The following is a 21,175-nucleotide window of genomic DNA, read 5'->3' as shown; positions in this document are numbered from 1 at the left end:
AATAATAGAGCAGACTATCGCACAGCATACAATCATGCAAGATGATGCATGACACTAAACATGGCAATATCATGAACACATAACAAGATCCATATATATAAACATAAAATGTGTACCATGGGACAATGTAACAAATGAAAGTTACACAGATCAGATAGGATATCAAATAAACCCTAGGTCCTGAACATATCCACCTCTATAAAATATGTACCAACAATGTACATGTATCAAAGCAAAAGGTCTAGGTACACAGATCAGGTATGATGTAAAAATATAGATACACATGTCAGATAATGAAAATCCAGAGTCTAGTCCTAAACTCAGTAAAGCATAGTATGTCACTTACTCTAGAAACTAAAGTACTCATGGTAATAATCATGAAGTATAAACATGGATACATAACAAGCGACCAAACAGATCATGCTATGGGTATCAAACCGTGACATACCGAAGGCAAACATGATCATTGCTTGCAGCTATAAAATACTATGCATATCTAATTGACAATATCATAAAAAGATAAGTCAAGAGGTACCCGCCTTCAATAGGAAGGATCGTATCCGGTCCAAATCTGACGTCGAGATATCGTCTCGCGTCAAGGTCCTATGTTAATCAATATATTTTTTTATTTAGCTAACATTCATAAGAATTTAAATAGCTAAATAAAATCCACAAGCATAAATTAGGGAAAACCCTAATCCGCACAATATAAATCAATACACCCTAATTAAATCTCATGGTCAATTAGGGTTAGTTACCTTAACCCCAAACAAACCATTAGATAGTAATCCAAAGACCTAAATCCAATTACACCTGAATCTAAAACATGATCAACCACATGTTCCATTCTAAATTCATAGACCACATCAATTACAAAAGGTATTAAGATTCCTACATCATACCTCAAGTTCACAGCCGATAGGGTTACTGGTTGAAGTGCTGCCGGCACAGAAACACTACTGAAATTTACCTCTCTGCCCTGATCAAACATGCTATCCACCAACCGAATACCCTAGTACCAGTAACCTCACCTTTTGGAATTCTTCCCTTTTGTTCGATTCTCAACTATAGGTGGTTGTTGCCGGAAGAAGACTCCACAACCAGATTACCTCAATAATCCACACCTCTGGTAAACAAGGGAAAAATATGAATCGATCACACAACATCTCAACAACCCACACGATACGTTGCTTACCTCCAAGATCCGGCTAGAGCACGGCTTGGCACAATTAATCAAGCATAAAGCTCGGCACTGGTCTGCCGTCGGAGAAGGTGGCGGCAGCACTGAGGGAAGGGAGGTCCGGCGAATCAAATCCTGGGTTCGGCGTTGTGCGGAGAGGCTAGGGCACATCCTTGGTTGCGACGACCGATGTGGTTCCCCGGTGGCTCGCAGAGGAGATCAGAACCGGCGCTAGGGTTCGGCTGTGAGTCGCATAAGCTATAGGGTGTCTGCTAGGGCACGACGTCGACGATCACTGTTGGCGTCGATGCCACGTAGAGGAGAGGAGAAGAAAGGGTGGCTCTCGTCGCTGGCGGCCTGGTTTCGGGTGGAAGAGAGGGAAGAAGAGGAGAAGAACCGCCGAGCGGTTAAGGCAAAGGATTGGTGGGAGAGGAGAAGGAAGGGCGTGGAGGGGGAAAAAAACTCGGGTTCGGCAGGAATCGGGGAGAAACGACGACGGGAAATAAAATAAAAGAGAAAAGAAAACAAAAAGAAATAAAACATTTCCTCGCTTAAATGGGGCAACCTAAACAGGCTTTCCCGGGGCCCAGTTTTCACCCGTAAACTCATCCATACGAGCTCCGAAAAATTCCAGAAAAATTTCTAAAAATTCCCTTATCATTTTTCACCATTTTCCCGGTATTTTACATTCTCCCCCACTAATAAAAATTTGGTCCCCAAATTTCATTATCTACCATCAGCAAATAATAGCAAAAGCTATAACAATATAAATGTTGAACGGAACCATAACTTACATACCTCAAGTGAAAAGGTGGGGATATCAATATCGAGCTCGGATCGTATCCTCAAGCTCCCGAGTAGCCTCCTCATCCGTACGATACTGCCATCCGATTTTAACCAGCCGGATAGTCTTGTTTCGCAACTGACCCTCTTTCCGGTCCAGAATCCGTACCGGAATCTCCTCATAAGTGACGTCAAGCTGAATGGAAACCAAGATATCTGTCAGCACATGCGTCGTGTCGGGTGAGTATCTCCTCAACATAGACACGTAGAATACATCGTACACGCCTACCAAGGACGGTGGTAGTGCTAACCAGTAAGCTACCGCTCCAATCCTCTCCAAGATCTGGAAAGGTCCAATGTATCGCGGAGCTGGCTTACCTCTGAGGCCAATCCCTTCACCCCTCTCGTGGGTGAAACTCGCAGAAATACATGGTCGCAAATGGAGAACTCTAAGAATCTCCGACTCCGGTCAGCATAACTCTTCTGACAGTCCTGTGCCTCTGACATTCTCCGTCTAATAGTACGGACCAACTCTGCCTCCTGCTGAGCTCTATGAGGTCCCAACAGCTGGGCCTCCCTAACCTCATCCTAGAGGGTGGGTGTCCGACAAGGTCTACCATACAATGCCTCAAACGGTGCCATCTGGATAGACGAATGTAAGCTGTTGTTGTAGGTGAACTCTACCAATGGCAGATGGTCCTTACAACTGCCTCAAAAATCCAATACACACGATCTCAGCAAGTCCTTTAGAGTCTGAATGGTTCGTTCTGACTGTCCATCTGTCTGCAGATGGAAAGCTGTACTGAAACAGAGTTGAGTGCCCAAGGCCTGTTGTTGACTCTACCAGAAACGAGACGTGAACCAGGGGTCTCTATTCGAAATAATAGTCAAAGGGACACCATGCAATCTGATGATCTCCCGGCAATACAAATCTGCCAATCGATCCAGGGAATCAGTCTTCCGGATCGCTAAGAAGTGCGCGGATTTGGTTAATCGATCAACGATTACCCAAATCGCGTCATGGACTCGTCATGTCCTAGGCAAATCCACTATAAAGTCCATGGTAATAGGTTCTCATTCCCACTCAGGAATAGCAATCCGCTAAAATAATCCGGCAGATATCTGGTGCTCTGCCTTCACCTGCTGACAGACAAGACCTCTCTCTATAAATTATGCGATGTCTTTCTTCATGTCGTTCCACCAATAAGAACACCTCAAATCTCGGTACATACGGTTCCCGCCTGGGTGGATAGCAAATATGGAGCAATGAGCTTCCTGAAGTAGCTTCAACAAAACCGGGTGAGACTGAGGTACGCATAATCTGCCTCGGAAGTATATAATACCCTCCTCGTCTCGTGTGAACTCGGTCTACTTTCCGGAAGTTATCTGACTGCTAATGAACTGCAAATGCTGATCACCAACCTAAGCCTCTCGGATCCTCGTCCTGATCGACGACTGAGCAACCATGGTAACCAGAATACCCTGCTCTATCTGTCCTGATGTCTGACTCGGCTGCTTCCTTTTCCTATCTGGAAAAACTCTCTGCTGAGCTGACTCAATAATGAGGGCTCTGTCCAACATCTCCGCATAAGATGTGATACCAAGACCGGCAAGTCTTAGTTGCAAATGTCCATCCAGCCCCTGAATGAACTGCTACATACGTGAATTGTCCTCAACAACTAGCTCTGGACAAAATATGGCCAATCTGTCAAACTATGTATTATACTCTGTCACCGACCGGTTGTTCTGTCGCAAACTCAGAAAATCCTGCTGGCGAGCCATCTGATAAGCTCGTGGAAAGAAACGGCTCTCAAAAACCTCTCTGAATCTGGCCCAAGTGATGTTCTGCTCGCCGATGATGGAACGCTGAGTAATCCACCAGGTGTCGGCCGCGTCCCGTAAGTGAAAAGCAGCCAGCTCTGCTTTCTCCCACTCGGAGCAAGCCATATAGAAGAAGGTCCGCTCCATAGTCTCAATCCAAGACAGAGCCACACTTGGATCACGGTCTCCTTGGAAGAGTGTAAATCGACTCTTCATCGACTCTGCCAACACTGGAATTCTGGCTCGTGCCGCAACAATGTCAGTGAGGTGTGTCGGAACAGTTGTCGGGACTGGCGGAACCACTGGAGCTGGTGCTACAGGTGGTACCGCTGCATAAACCGGAGGAGGTACTCCCGGTGCTGCTGGGTAAACTGGAGCATATGCCGTCGGTGGCACTGTAGGGTGTACATATGTGGCCGCGACTGGAGGTACAGTAGGTAATGGTACCGGATGTGGAGCAGCCGGTATCCCTGATGCAGGCGCTGCTGGGTACACTGTATGTACTGGGGGCACAGGTGCTGCTGGTGCCGGATACACGGTGGGTCCAAGTGGCGGAGGTGCCGGGTACGCCGTAGGCTGCGCTGGAGCAGGTGTCGGGTATGCCAATGGTACCCTGATGGTACCGTAAATACGGTAGGAGTGGATACCGTCGGTGCAGCCAAAGTAGGTACCTCTAAAGGAGCCATCGGGGTCTGAGAGCCCGACGCGCCTGCAGTACCCTGAGTCTGTCCCTGACTGACAGGCTCATCAACAGTAGACATCTCTGGCATATCCAGAGATCCCGAGGTCCTCGTACGTGGTCGTCTAGCACCACGTCTCGCAGCAATACGAGTAGATCTTCTCATATCTGTTAAATTATATTACAGATATTACTACAAGTATCAACAATTACCAAAATAATTTCATACCTAATTGCTGTCTGGAGATGTTCCATCGCTGTCCAGTCCCCAAATTGATCTCGGAATTCCGTACGAGAAAATCACCGGAAATCCATATAAATACAAAACGAAAGTCCAAAACATATACGTAATGGAAAATCCGTGCAACCAAAATAACTACCCAGTTTGACTCGCAAACTTGGGCTAGCACAATATATCCAGAATACTAAAAACAGGCATCACACCCTGCTCTGATACCAATAAATTGGTATCAGATAAATCTCAAAAATCCAACACACGAAAACCAAACAAGTATCGCCAAACATTGGCGCTCTGATACCATATAAATTGGTATCAGGTCATCCCAAATATCCAAAATACAAAAACAACGATCGTAAAACCTCGCTCTGATACCACTAAATTGTCACGCCCCGGGGGAGTCCTTGTCCGAAGAAAATTTCGGTAGCACCTCCCCTGTACAGCTGACAATCTGAAGCATTTCTACAGACATAGTATACATCAGCCACATGCGGCTGGAATATATACACAACCATGCAGTTAATAATCTCAGCCTACACGGCTGGATAAATATAACAACAACCACGCAGTTATATATATTTTTATCGGCCCACTCGGTTGAAATCAAAACCAACACAACGGAAAAACATAAAGACAAGTCCATACAAAACAAAAACAAAACACTGCTAGCCGGCTAGGCTTACACCACACAACAACATAACACTCCGGAAACAAAACAGGAACACAAATCGAAATACAGAAATTCCATATACCAAAAATGCAAATAGATAAAAACAGAGACAGGTCTTCTGATGTGATGTGGGGACCGGCAGACAGGATACTCCAAGCGACTCCATAAACAACCTGGTACCTGAAAAAGATAGTGTCCACGGGGGTGAGTTCAACAACTCAGCGAATACCAATAGACATGCCTAGTAAGATATATCTAACAACAATAAACATGGAATACAGCTTCCTAATCATGTATAGGAAAAATGCAGAACTGAAAGGCAACTGAGGAAGCTATACTCACCAGTAACTCCCATCCAGAACAAAAGGGTCGTCAACTCAGGAGTGTCACAAATCCTGTATGCATGTCAAACATATGCATCCAACCAAATGCAGCAAATAAATGCAGCAACCACAAGTAATAAATGCATCAATGCATATGATGTCAATGACATGGTCACCCCTGACACCAGTAAGTCATCTCACATACAATAGTGAGACAGAGTGGGTAGAGCTGTGACAACCGTGCACTCTGACATCACTACCCCTGATGAGTGACCGAGTGGACGGGATGCTATCGGAGTACACCTATCCTCCTACCCCAAATCATAAATGGGGGAGCTCAATGCTCTCATCTCCCGGTACACAGTGACGGGGAGGAAATCTCTGCCGGCTACCACGCTACGTCACACTACCCATGAGTGGACCAACGGAGCCAAACAAAGTCCAACCGCCTGCCGGCTACCACGCTGCTACACTAAAACCAGTGGAGCCAAACAGAGCAGAACTGTCTGCCGGCTACCACGCTAAGTCACCAGACCAATGGAGCCAAACAGTAGAAGTGTCACACACCTGTCTGATCTACCACTAACCCATGAGTGGTGGTGTGTACGGATACATGTAACTAGTGATGTGCTCGACAATAATGGAGCAGACTATCGCACAGCATGCAATCATGCAAGATGATGCATGACACTAAACATGGCAATATCATGAACACATAACAAGATCCATATATATAAACATAAAATGTGTACCACAGGACAATGTAACAAATGAAAGGTACACAGATCAGATAGGATATCAAATAAACCTTAGGTCCTGAACATATCCACCTCTATAAAATATGTACCAACAATGTACATGGATCAAAGCAAAAGGTCTAGGTACACAGATCAGGTATGATGTAAAAATATAGATACACATGTCAGATAATAAAAATCCAGAGTCAAATCCTAAACTCAGTAAAGCATGATATGTCACTTACTCTAGAAACTAAAGTACGCATGGTAATAATCATGAAGTATAAACATGGATACATAACAAGCGACCAAACAGATCATGATATGGGTATCAAACCGTGACATACTAAAGGCAAACATGATCATTGCTTGCAGCTATAAAATACTATGCATATCCAATTGACAATATCATAAAAAGATAAGTCAAGAGGTACCCGCCTTCAATAGGAAGGATCGTATCCGGTCCAAATCTGACGTCGAGATATCGTCTCGCGTCAAGGTCCGGTGTCAATCAATATATATTTTATTTAGCTAACATTCATAAGAATTTAAATAGCTAAATAAAATCCACAAGACTAAATTAGGGAAAACCCTAATCCGCACAATCTAAATCAATACACCCTAATTAAATCTCATGGTCAATTAGGGTTAGTTACCTTAACCCCAAACAAACCATTAGATAGAAATCCAAAGACCTAAATCCAATTACACCTGAATCTAAAATATGATCAACCACATGTTCCATTCTAAATTCATAGACCACATCAATTACAAAAGGTATTAAGATTCCTACACCATACCTCAAGTTCACAGCCGATAGGGTTACTGGTTGGAGTGTTGCCGGCAAAGAAACACTACTGAAATTTACCTCTCTACCCTGATCAAACATGTTGTCCACCAACCGAATACCCTAGTACCAGTAACCTCACCTTTTGGAATTCTTCCCTTCTGTTCGATTCTCAACTATAGGTGGTTGTTGCCGGAAGAAGACTCCACAACCAGATTACCTCAATAATCCACGCCTCTGGTGAACAAGGGAAAAATATGAATCGATCACACAACATCTCAACAACCCACATGGTACATTGCTTACCTCCAAGATCCGGCTAGAGCACGGCTTGGCACAATCAATCAAGCATAAAGCTCGGCACTGGTCTACAGTCGGAGAAGGTGGCGGCAGCACAGAGGGAAGGGAGGTCCGGCGAATCAAATCCAGGGCTCGGCGTTGTGCGGAGAGGCTAGGGCACAATCTCGGTTGTGACGACCGACGTGGTTCCCCGGTGGCTGGCAGAGGAGATCGGAACCGGCGCTAGGGTTTGGCTGTGAGTCGCATCGGCTGTAGGGTGTCGGCTAGGGCACGGCGTCGACGATCACCGTTGGCATCGACACCACGCAGAGGAGAGGAGAAGAAAGGGTGGCTCTCGTCGCCGGCGGCCTGGTTTCGGGTGGAGGAGAGGGAAGAAGAGGAGAAGAACCGCCGAGCGGTTAGGGCAAAGGATTGGTGGGAGAGGAGAAGGAAGGTCGCGGAGGGGGAAAAAAACTCGGGTTCGGCAGGAATCGGGGAGAAACGGTGACGAGAAATAAAATAAAAGAGAAAAGAAAACAAAAAGAAATAAAACATTTCCTCGCTTAAATGGGGCAACCTAAACAGGTTTTCCCGGGGCCTAGTTTTCATCCCCGTAAACTCGTCCATACGAGCTCCGAAAAATTCCAGAAAAATTTCTAAAAATTCTGAAAAATTCCCTTATCATTTTTCGCCATTTTTTCGGTATTTTACATTTTGGCTGCCAATGAACTACAAATGCTGATCACCAGCCTTTGCCTCTTGGATCCTCGTCTTGATCGACGACTGAGAAACCATGGTAACCAGAATACCCTACTCTGTATGTCCCTGCTCCTCAAGGTCTAACTCGGAGAAACCCTGAACCAAGTCTGTAACCGAAACTCGGTGGCAAGCCAAAGTCCCTTTGGACTTCCTGCTGAGTGCATCGGCAACCACATTAGCTTTCCCCGGGTGGTAGCTAATGGTACAATTGTAATCCTTCAGAAACTCCATCCATCTCCTCTGTCGGAGATTAAGCTCCTTCTGGATGAAAATATATTTGAGACTCTTATGATCAGTGAGAATCTCAAACATAATGTCGTACAAATGATGTTGCCAAAGCTTTAGAGCAAAGATGATAGTAGCTAACTCCAGATTATGAACTGGGTAGTTCTTCTCATACTCCTTCAACTGTCGAGAAGAATAAGAGACTACTCTATCGTGCTGCATCAGAACAGCACCCAAACCCTGAAGAGACGCGTCGGTGTAGAGTACAAATCCATCCTCTCCAGAAGGTAAAACCAAAATTGGAGCCGACACTAATCTCCGCTTCAGCTCCTGGAAGCTGGTCTCGCAATTATCAAACCACGTGAACTTCACGCCTTTCCTAGTAAGGTGTGTCAGTGGCATAGAAATCTGGGAGAAACCCTCGACGAACCGTTTGTAATATCCTGCTAGTCCCAGAAAACTACGGATTTCCTGTACTAATTTCGGCTGCTCTCAACTGGTGACAGCCTCGATCTTCTGAGGGTCTACTGAAATACCTCTGCTCGAGACTATATGTCCCAGAAAACCGACTGAGGATAACCAGAATGCACACTTGCTGAACTTTGCGTACAGCTGATGTTGTCGAAGATTCTCCAAGACTGTGCGAAGATGCATGCATGTTCCTCCTCGGAACGCGAGTAAACCAATATGTCATCGATGAAAACGATAACAAACTGATCAAGATACTCCAGAAAGACACAGTTCATCAAATCAATAAATACCGCTGGAGCATTGATAAGCCCAAATGGCATTACCAAAAACTCATAATGACCGTACCTGGTACGGAAAGTTGTCTTCTGAATATCAGATTCTCTGACTCTCAGCTGATGATACCCGGATCGCAGATCAATCTTAGAATACACTGATGCACCTCTGAGCTGATCAAACAAATTCTCGATCCGTGGTAAGGGATACTTATTTCTGACGGTCACTTCATTCAACTGTCTATAGTCAATGCATAATCTCAGTGTACCATCCTTCTTCTTGACAAATAACACCGGAGAATACCATGGAGAAACACTAAGGCAAATAAATCCCCTGTCTAAAAGCTCCTGGAGTTGAACCTTCAGCTCATTCAACTCTTTTGGTGCCATACAATAAGGAGCTTTCGATGCCGGCACGGTCCCTGGAATCAACTCAATAGCGAACTCCACTTGCCTTCTGGGAGGCAAACCTGGTAGCTCCTCTGGAAATATATCTCGGTACTCTCGGACTACTGGCACATCGGAGAGCTGCGAACTACTGCTGTCCTCAGTACTGATCAAAGATAACAGAAAACCCTAACAACTATGCGACAGCAGCTTCTGAGCCTGAATCGCTAAAATGATTGATATGCCATCGTCTCTAATGCCAGTGAAATCCCACGAGGGTTGGTTCGGAGGTCGGAATGTGACCACCCTCGTCTAGCAACCAACAGTGACATGATATGCTGACAAACAGTCCATGCCAAGTATAGTATCAAAATCGACCATTTCCAATACTAAAAGATCCACCATAAGTATCAGGTTGCCAAAATCTAACGAGTAACCTCTGACCTCCTGAGTGACGTCCAATGAATTACCGGACGGTAGGAAGACGGTCAGTCGCTGTAGTCTCAAAGTGGTCAGCAGATAATGCATAAACAGAAATCGTACCGCAAAAAACGGATCCGTCGGCTCGCTGCACATCCTCTCTAGTGACCGCATGAATACGCCCAGTCTCTGGTGGAGGAAAATGTGGTAACACTGCATGTGACTGCTGTGTCTGGGCAGGAGCCTGCCACTTGTGTCGGGTACCCGATAGGTCCAGGTAGCGGTGGTGCCGAGTACACCATAGGCTAGGCTGGAGCAGGTGCGGGGTATGCCGGTAGTACCCCTGGTGGTACCGTAAATACGGTAGGAGTGGGTACAGTTAGTACAGCCGAGGTAGGTACCTCTAAAGGAGCCATCGGGGTATGAAAGCCCGACGCGCCCGCAGTATGCTGAGTCTGTCCCTGACTGACAGGCTCAACCCCAGTAGGCACCTCTGGCAAATCCAGAGATCCCAAGGTCCTCGTACGTGGCCGTCCAGCATCACGTCTGGCAACAATACATGTAGATCTCCTCATATATGTTAAGTTATATCACAGATATTACTACAAGTATAACAATCATAAAATAAACATCATACCTATTTGTCGTCTGGAGATGTTCCGTCGCTGTCCAGTCCGCATTTTACCTCAAAATTCCGAACGAGAAAATCGACGGAAATCCATATAAATTCGAAACGGATATCCAAACATATACATAATGGAAAATCCGTGCAATCCAAAATAACTACCCAGTTTGACTCGCAAACTTGGGCTAACCCAAATATCCAGAACACCAAAAGCAGGTAACATAACCCGCTCTGATACCAATAAATTGGTATCAGTTAAATCTCAAAAATCTGTAACACGAAAATCAAACAAGTATCGCCAACTTTGCGCTCTAATACCAAATAAATTGGTATCAGGTTGTCCCAAATATCCAAAATAGAAAAGCAAAGGATCGTATACCTGTGCTCTGATACCAAATAAATTGTCACGCCTCGGGAGAGTCCTTGTCCGAAGAAATTTCGACAGCATCTCCCCTGTACGGGTGACAATCTGAAACTTTTCTACAATGCCCTCTGGGCCACATATACATCGGCCAACACGGCCGGAACAATAACAATAATATAAGCACAACACACAGACATCCACACAGTTTTATAGTTAACAAACTAGCACAGTAATAATATGACTCAAAAATAACCCTACTCATCTACACCCATAAAGCACAAAACCGATGTCCTACTCCACTACACCCATAAAGCTTAAATCCGACGATAAAATCAACTTACCTCTTCTGTCGTCTAAGCAGGCATGTAGTAAAACAAATCCAATAAAACTTATAGGCAATATTCAAAAGTAAACTAATACAAGTCCAGTTGTTAAAAGCTGAATAAGTCTAAACACAGTCTAAACAAGAAAAACTAAAAGAGCAACACTCGTCTTCATGGACTGCAGGGAACTAGCGGCTAGAACTCTCCGGACAGCATCAACCTGAAAATAACAACGGAGGAAGGTGTGAGTCCAACACTCAGCGAGTATCAACTGATATGCATAATAAATAAAATAACATCTAGCACTAATCACGTCGATCTCAAACAAGAAAGATAAATCTGTTGAATAAAGCGGGAGAAAGCGTACTAACCAGGACCAAGGTATAAGTACAACAGGTCGTCAGCGAGAGTGTCATAAATTTTGTATACGTATCGATCGATGCATCCGTATAAACGCAGAAGTAAATCGTGAACAAGCAATAAATGCATCATCGTATACGATGCAAATGTCTACGGTCACCCCCGACGCTACCACCATCTCATGGTGAGACCGAGGTGGGTCAGTGACAACCGAGCACTCGATATCACTACTCACGATGGTGGCCAAGTGGACGGGATCTTTGTCGGAGTACACCTATCCTCTACCCCAAATCATAAATGGGGAGCTCAATGCTCTCATCTCGCGACACACCGGGGAGGGATCCTCGACGTCACCACTGCGTCACTACCCACGAGCGACAAACGGAGCAGGAGAGCGACGTATACCACGCCGTCACGCTACCCACGGCGGACCAACGAGCAAGCGAGAGATGAAACCGACGATGTGCTCAACAATAATGGAGCAGACTATCGCGCAGCATGCAATCATGCGAATGATGTATGACACTAAGCATGACACAATACTAAGCAGTATAGCAATATCCATGTATAAATATAAAATGTATACCATTGGAAAATGAACCAAATTAAAGGTACACAGATTATATAAGGTATAAAAACCCTAGGTCCTGAACATAATAAATAACATGGTTGTGTCACTACCTCTATAAGTATGTATAATCAGGTAAATACTAACATGATGTGCATAACAAGTAAAAAAACAAGCATGTAACAGATCGGGTAGTGATCAATCGAAGCAAATGAGCAACACAATCATTGCTATTTGTTAAAAATATTACTATGCATATCAAATGACATAAAGTCAAAAGTACCCGCCTCCAAAAGAAAAGATCAATCCGGTCCAACTCGGACGTCGAGATGCTCGTCTCGCATCAAAACCCTAAGTCACCAATATATATATATTTTATTTAGCTAAAATTCAAAGGAATGGCTAAATAAAATCCTTAAGGCTAAATTAGGGTAAAACCCTAATCAACCTAACCATCGAGTATAATTCACCTACAACAAAAATGATCATACCTAACGAATATCAAGTTCGAAACATGAACTATAATTTACCATGTATCAAGAGCGTGCCAACTCAATCCATACACCAAACCCTTACCTTACGGCTGCTGGAGCAAGATTCTACTGGAGAAATTCTCTGCTGGAAACAGAGGTTGTTGTTGGAACACTTCTCTGCTGGAAACAGCAGTTGCTGCTTGAGCAGGAATCCACCGACTGGTCCAAGCAAGATCAAGAACTGAGATCAATAATAGAGATCATGCCACAACCCTAATTCCACACCACACATCTTACCTCAACACCAAACACTAATGTTAACAGAAATCCACATGTGTATGCTTCAAACCTAGGCAGAGGGGCTGAGGAAACTGAGAAAAAGAGATGAACTGAGGTAGCACTAGGGCACGGGATGACAACGCACAGTGAAGTTGGCGTCGGCTGCGGTGGCCGATGGCAACACAAAGGGAAGAAGCCTTGGTTGCCGACGCTAGGGCAGAGGGTGCTAGGGAATAGGGGAGTGTCGGCGATGCCACTGTGATCTCCACGGCGAGGGGCGACGGGCGCCGGTGGCTAACTAGGGCACGAGCACAGATGAAAAAAAAGAGGAGAGATGGTCGGCGTTCGGCTGGCGTCGCTGTGCTAGCTTCATTTTTGTGGCATCGGCGGTGGTAGAAGAAGAGAAGTGGGTAGCAGATTTAGGGCACGGGTAGGAGAAGATGAAGAGGAGAAGAGAAAGAAATGAGAACTCGGCCACAGCTTATACGCGAGGAAGGGGCAAGAAACCGCTGCGGCGCCGGTTAGGGCAAAGCACGGGTTCGCGAGGAAGAAGACTCGGGCGTAAATGACGTTCGGCTGAGGAAAAAAGGAAAATAAAGAAAAAGAAAAGGAATTAAAGAAAATCAACATTTTCTCGCTTAAATGGGTAGCATAAATAGGCTTTCCCGGGCCTCGTTTTTATCCCCATAAACTCGTCCATACAGTCTCCGAAAAATTCATGAAAAATTTCCAAAAATTCTGAAAAATTCCCTTATCATTATCTACCCTTTTTTGGTGTTTTACAAGGAAACCTCTGTTGCTTTTTCTATTGGATAATATCCTAATTTTGTCCCTAATGGAACTTCCCATGCTCAATTAGTGGTTGCACCAATTCAGAGCAGTACCTCCTCTGATGCCACTTATTGGATCGTAGAGCTCGCGAGAGGGGGGGATGAATAGCGATCGTTCAGAATTCAAAAATCGATTCGAGTATGCAACGGAAATAAGATAAGTAAGTGTGATGCTAACACAACCAATTTTACTTGGTTCGGAGCCTTCAGTGACTCCTACTGCAAGGCTTGCACGTGAGAGTTCTTTTAGTGGGAAATCACTAATATATCACAAAAAAATGATTACAAAATAAGTACAAGAACTATGAAAAGAATACCGACAACAATTGAAAAGAAAATCGAGCTGCAAGTTGTCGGAGAAGGCTTCGTAATGTTGTAGGAACAGAGCGTAACAGAGCAATCGTAGCAAAAGTTATTGTTTGTAGCTCTGGAGGAAGGCTCCTTTTATAGGAGTTCTCCGGGCGCCCGGATCCCTTCCAGGCGCTTGGACCGTGATGTTGGCCCAGCCAATCAACGCGCTCCACATTTGCGACGAGATAAGTTTTGCACTCCGGGCGCCTGGACCCCTTTTTCCAGCAAAAGCTTTTTCCTGCAAGAAAAAGATTAGTCCGATACAATAATTATTATGCTACCCTACAAAACAGAAGTTAGCATAAATATAATAAAATAGAGTAGAATCTAATCAAAATCTCAACTTAGATTCCTGAAATGGTTCTAAATTGGATCGACGCCTAAGTTTCCTAACTGAGAACGCGTCCTCACCAAGTCACTCCCCTCCAGTGACTTACCTTAACTTACCAGTCAGATATCCGGTCAGTCCGTCGACCTGTCTGGATATCATGCCAGCTATCAGATCAGCTCGTTGACCAAGCTGGACTTTGTTCAAGACATCTGATCAGCCCGTCGACCTATCTAGACTTCGTGTCAGCTATCAGGTCAGCCCGTCAACTTAGCTGGACTTTGTGTCAGCTATCCGATCGGTCCGTCGACCTAATTGGGCATCCTGCCAACTATCCGATCGACCCGTCGACCTAGCTGGACTTTGTGCTAGACAACCGGCCAGCCCGTCGACCTATTTGGACTTCGTGCCTGCTATCTGGTCGACCCGTCGACCTAGCTGAGCTTCGTGTCAACTATACGATCAGCCTGTCGACCTAGTTAGGCTTCGTTCCAGTTATCTGATTGGCCTATCGACCTAGCTAGACATCTCCTACATACTTAGTTAAAGTTTTAGATCAAAATAAACCTAACTTAACCTACTTTATCATTTATCAAAACCTAAGTTAAACTGTTAGTGCTAACCACACCAACATTATTAAGCTGAATGGTCAACGTTTAAAAGAATATGTCCATGGTATGCAGTTAGAGGAGAAACAAAAGTTATACTTCTCTGATCCTCTCCCCCTAGAATGAACTCACACTGATTGAGCTAATGACCTTAAACAAGCGCTTCTTGGGAGGTAACCCAAGGATTCCTTTAGTTAGAATTAATTTTAGCTTTCTTTTTCATTAGTTAGTGTTTTTAAATTGTTGTTGTTTTTGTTTTCAGGTTGTGCATTGCTTCCATGAGCTGACCACGATTATTTCATTAGTATTGAGGCATAAGATAAGTCAAAAAGGAGGAAATTTAGCAATTCTATACCTAACAGAGCCCAACCGTGTACCTTACACGGTCGTGTGACACTTACAGAGGGAGAGAAGTAGCTGGTCGTGTGACTCGCATTGACCGTGTGAGCTCACCTGAGAAGAAGAGGGTAAAGGTCGTGTGATTTCACATGGCTATGTGAAAATTCTAGAAAAGAAGAAGAAAGAGGTCGTGTGACGCACATGGTCGTGTGAGCTCAACCAAGAAGGAGGCGACACAGCCCGTGCCAATTGACACGGCTGTGCGTAAAAGCTGACAAGGAGAAGGAGCAGGTCGCGCCTTAGACATGACCGTGTGAAGGAAGAAGGAACACGACCCAACACAGGTTTTAAAAGTTAGACTTCCAGCCCAATCCCTTGACCAGGACTTCATGCTCAATCCTCTCGACCAGGACTTTATGTACAATCCCTTGACTAGGACTTCATGCCCAGTCTCTTGACTAAGACTTTGTTGTCTAGTCTCAACTAGGTCTTGCCTGTACACTCAGGTAGAATTGTTAGATCATAATACAGTTTAACTTTGAACCCTTCTGGCACTAACACGGTGCACTTTTTAGATTTATGACAACACTTTCTAAATCTTGGTTTTACCTCTTCGATCCTTTAATATTATTCGTCATGTTCTCTAAGGTCTTCTCCAATTTATCAAGTCTTGACCTCAAAACTTGATTATTGATCATTAAATCCTTAAATTTTGATTTTTCAAGTTTGCATGGAATATTTCTCTTATTAGGCATATATCGAAAATGCTTAGGGATCTTGTCTAAAATATTTTCTACCTTCCTATCATTAGGTATAGTTGTTCTAGCATGATATGACCTAAAATTTTTATTGAATTATCATACTTCCTATTCTCATGATAACAAACTCTTAAATCATAAAATTTAAGTCTAGCATGCTTTTTATCATGACACAAGGGAATTGCATTATTAAATGATACCTTAACTTTGTTCTTAAGAGCTCCCCCTTGATTTCAAATCCCTCCTTCGTTCTTAGTCGAATTTCTCCCCTTGGACATTGATTCTGATAATGCCCTCATTGATTCATGAGAAGCACATAATGTACTCCATGCCCTTTCGCATCATGGGACTAACTTCTCTCAAATTCTGCTTCACCTTGGGTGCCTCTTGAGCCTTTTTCTTCATTAAATTGGGATATTTGTTCTTATAGTGTTTTTTCTCCCTACACATAAAACATATTTTCAGACGTTTATCATTATGAATTGTGTTTGCTATACCTTCTTTAACCATAGAGGTGATACATGATTCTTCTTCATTGGTCCAGGATATCAAGGTTTCTTCTTGTTACGATGTCAATGGCACATACTCCTCCTCAATCCTTGAAGTGGATACTTCTTCAATTTCCTCCTTGGATGTTGAATTCCTCTCAGAGTCCTTTTCTTCTTTATCTAATGAGTCTCCCTCTTTGGATCCGTCTTCATTTTGCATTGAGGTCGGATCTTCATGGAGTTTGACCAACTTGTTCCATAACTCATTTTCATCCTTGCATTTACCTATCTTGTATAATATGCCATTAGGAATCAAATTAACCAAAATGTTGGTTACATTTAGAGTTGATACTCAGTCCATTTCTTCTTCTTAAGAAGTTTTCCTTATCCATCGATTGGAGTTTCAAATCCCTCCATTAGGATCAACCATTCATCAATATTCATCATGAAGAAGTTCTCTATTCTTGCCTTCCATTGATCAAATCCTCCCAATCTGAAGTATGGAGGTGCTTGAATGTTATATCTGAATCCATTCTGAGGTTCTATTATAAACTTGAGCTCCCTTGATACTGTATGTATGCCTCATATGTTTTAACTTTTCTCTTCTACAAATGTTTAGATGCAGAATATGGCAACTTTTTATATCTTTATAGATTCAAATTTACTTCCAATCAATTTATTTTAATAAATTATTAATAATAAAAAAAGCAGCCCGATGCATGAAGCTTCTGCCATACAGGGTCTCGGGAAAGGATCCATTGTATGCAGTCTTACCCTGCTTTTTTGCAAGAGGCTGTTTCCTGGATTCGAACCCGTGACCTTTTGATCATATGACAATAACTTTACCCTTGCGCCAATGCTCCCCTTCTTAATAAATAATTAATATGAATTAAAATTAGACTATAATAATTTTAATATAAACTTAATTAATTATTTAGATGAAGTTGAAAGTCTGAATGAGAAGAACAAAAACGGAGCCAACAAACCAACCAAAATGACCTCCCGCATGTCTATAGTTGTGGCTTGTGCAAAAAGGTCAAGAGTAGTGCAATGGATGGAGAAGATCAGAACACGAACACATCAAAGAAAGAAGTCAATTAATAATAGAGCTATACGTGAAGTTAATTTAATGGTCACTTGGTTTGATTAATGGGGTTAAATGTAACCATATTTGTTTAAGAGAATAATAATCAATTTTGAATATTTTCAAAGTTCTCTGTGTAAACTCGAGAGAGAGCTTCACATGTCTTTAGCATAATAAATAGAAAAATAATTAATATTAGACACGGCATGTAAGCTATTTTTTTAATAGGAAAAGAGAGTTAGTTTTTATTTAATAATATTTTTATTTTAAAAAAAATATAAGAAAATTTAATAGAGTAGATTTTTTTTTATAATTTTTAAAAGAATAAATTTATTGAATAAATAAATCTTTTTAATTTTATTTTCAAAAATAAATTTTAAACCGACATGAATTTTTTTTTATTTTGCACAAATTCTTTTGTTAAATTTTTATAAGAGGGACATCTTTTATTAAGCTTGCGACAAATGGCTGATCAAATGTTTAAAAACAAGGTGAGAGACAAATTTATTGATGATGAGTCCCTTTAACAGCCTTCTCCTTTATGGAAAAACGCAAGATCCATGTGCTGCCAAATATGAAAGCAAAAAAACTAATTAAGAAATTATCTAATAAAAGATGAACCCTATCTGAAGAACATGAATTATTAAAAAAATTATTATCGATCTTAATCAAAATCAACTTACATGGATTAGACATCGTTATGAATCCATCACCAGTACAAAATTGTTGCTGAGACTGATGATTTTTATAGTTGAGGTTCAGGGCAACAGAGGCATGATCCGCCACTGTGTTGGGATTGTAGCATGAGCCCCCTGGTTGAATCGAGCTGCAATCAACAATGCCATTGCATAAGCTATCGATGTCCCTTTGTAATGCAGCTGGGCTTGCAAGGGGGTTTGCTATGCACCATGTTTTTGCCTATAAATGCACAAACACTTATTCAATTAAAAATTACAAAAACCTTAGCTTATACATGTTAATTGAGAAACGAAGTAACTTACGACGATGCGATATCCTCCATAATATCTCGACTCTTACAAATAAGAGAAGTAAAGAGATATTGTTAGAACCAAAATTTACATATGAGAGTCAAATTTAAGCATGAATATCTCTAAAAAGCATGGTAAAATGATAACTCTTTCTATTGAACTATGATCAAACCTGTTGCAATAATATAACACGAGCAAATGATCATATTGAAGAGCACACAAAGGATTACTCCTTTTGTCGATGCCATCCTTCACTCTAGTCTTCTTATGTGCAATGCTTGTTAAGTGATATGTATTTCCTCACTTCTTCGTTGACTTTTATAGAGGTGCTATGAAATTTCTTAAATGATTTATGGAAATCCAAAACAAGAAATAGTGACCATAGAAACTTACCATTGCCCATGTACTGGTCAGAAGGTATATTTTTAAGGCATATGTATTTGTTTAGATTTAAAATAAATATATTTTATTTATTATTCAATCTATACCCTAACCATAGTAAGCATGCATTCATGTTTCACACAATTTATAATGAAAATAGTTTTTTTAATCAATTTTAAACAATATTAGTCTTGTCACTTTTTAATAAAATAATACATTTTAATGCCAAGTACCACATATATAAAAATAATAACACTGGAAGTTATGGTTTAAAAAAATAAAAATATTTATCAATAACTGTTTTTGACATATTCTATGATGAAAATGTGTGATTGTAAAAAAGAAATATTTTAAAAATCTTTTGATAATAATAAATACAAGTGAATAACGACAAGCTAATTTTTATTATCATTACTTATTATTAATATTAAAATTATTCTTACTGTTGTAATTTATAATTATCTTTTTAGAGTATTCCATGAGATATATCAATTTAGTTAAGTATTAAATTTATTATTATTTTAATGAAATATTTCTGTGTTTTGTTACGATTGGTGATGTCATTAATCAGGGATGAATAACGATACACATTATTTTTGTTCGTCTATTTTCTGTTGGTCTATAGAAGGTTATTGAAAAATATAAAGAACATATACAAAACAAAACAAAAATAAAAATAAGAGATACAATGATATACTTGATTTAGAAGTATCTATTTTGACTCCATGGCCTAGATTTAGATGGATAGCCTAACTATCTCTTTTCTTACCGAAGACCTTATAAAAATGAATAAAACCTCATATAAGACATATTCTTACCATCAAATACAGGAAAAATTACAAAGATATAGATAAAAATGACTACAATATAAATAAATAATGTATACTAGGAAACCTCTGTTGCTTTTTCAATTGGATAATCTCCTAATTTTGTCCCTAATGGAACTTTCCTTGCTCAATTGGAGGTTGCACCAATTCAGAGCAGTGTCTGTTCTAATGCCACTTGTTGGATCGTAGAGCTCGCGAGGGGGGGGGGGGGGGGGGAATAACGAACGTTAGGAATTCAAAAATCGATTCGAGTATGCAACGGAAATAAGAAAAGTAAGGGCAATGCTAACACAACCAATTTTACTTGGTTCGGAGCCTTCAGTGACTCCTACTCCAAGGCTCGCACATGAGAGTGCTTCAGTGTGAAATCACTAATAATTCAAAAAAAATGATTACAGAATAAGTATAGGAACTATGAAAAGAATACCGACAACAATTGAAAAGAAAATCGAGCTGCAAGTTGTTGGAGAGGCTTCGCAGTGTCGTAGGAGCAGAGCGTAACATAGCAATCGTAGCAAAAGTTATTGTTTGTAGCTATGGAGGAAGGCTCCTTTTATAGGAGTTCTCCGGGCGCCCGGATCCCTTCCAGGTGCTTGGACCGTGATGTTGGCCCAGCCAATCAACGCGCTCCAAGTTTGCGACGAGATAAGTTTTGCACTCCAGGCGCCTGGACCCTTTTTCCAGCAAAAGATTTTTCCTGCAAGAAAATGATTAGTCTGATACAATAATTATTATGTTACCCTGCAAAACAGAAGTTAGCATAAATATAATAAAATATAGTGATAATTAGATTCTGTCTCACTTGTTGGTGCAGCGGGGACCGGCAAGAGGGGGGTGAATTGCCTGCAGACAAAAATTATACCCTCCTCAAAGCTTTCCAACTTTTAAAATAAAGCAACAATATTAAATCGACTACAGAAATAAAAGGAGACAGAAATTAACCTGGTTACAACCAAAAGGGTTGTTAATTCAGGGCAGTAAGAAAAGCGCAGTAAGAAAAACACCTTCTCAGAAGGCGGAGAAGTCTTTTACACTTTGACAGCATAGTAGTTGCTTAAATAGAGATTACTAGAGTTATTTCATTCGTGATCGTTGTATATCAATAGCTACCCGAGACCCCCTTTATATAGGGGTTCTAGAGTCTATCTGTTAACCTGATCTTCGGGATC

At 41.8% G+C, this 21,175-nt stretch overlaps 2 long non-coding RNA genes across 2 annotated transcripts; both read right to left on the bottom strand.

Moving 5' to 3' along the window:
* Window positions 1-11,386: 11,386 nt before the first annotated feature.
* Window positions 11,387-13,595, bottom strand: LOC121982576. Its single transcript, XR_006112135.1, has 3 exons — window positions 13,042-13,595; window positions 12,848-12,963; window positions 11,387-11,563 (listed from the first exon to the last, which is right to left on the bottom strand). It is a non-coding gene; the product is annotated as an uncharacterized LOC121982576 (long non-coding RNA).
* A 4,650-nt stretch (window positions 13,596-18,245) lies between these two features.
* LOC121982575 lies at window positions 18,246-20,865 on the bottom strand. Its single transcript, XR_006112134.1, has 3 exons — window positions 18,811-20,865; window positions 18,493-18,727; window positions 18,246-18,374 (listed from the first exon to the last, which is right to left on the bottom strand). It is a non-coding gene; the product is annotated as an uncharacterized LOC121982575 (long non-coding RNA).
* Between the last annotated feature and the right edge of the window lie 310 nt (window positions 20,866-21,175).

Source organism: Zingiber officinale, chromosome 5A (assembly GCF_018446385.1).
Source record: "Zingiber officinale cultivar Zhangliang chromosome 5A, Zo_v1.1, whole genome shotgun sequence".
In the NCBI taxonomy this organism is placed as follows: Eukaryota; Viridiplantae; Streptophyta; class Magnoliopsida; order Zingiberales; family Zingiberaceae; genus Zingiber; species Zingiber officinale.
The sequence above is the reverse complement of the archived record's forward strand: the minus strand, read 5'-3'. Positions and strand labels throughout refer to the sequence as shown.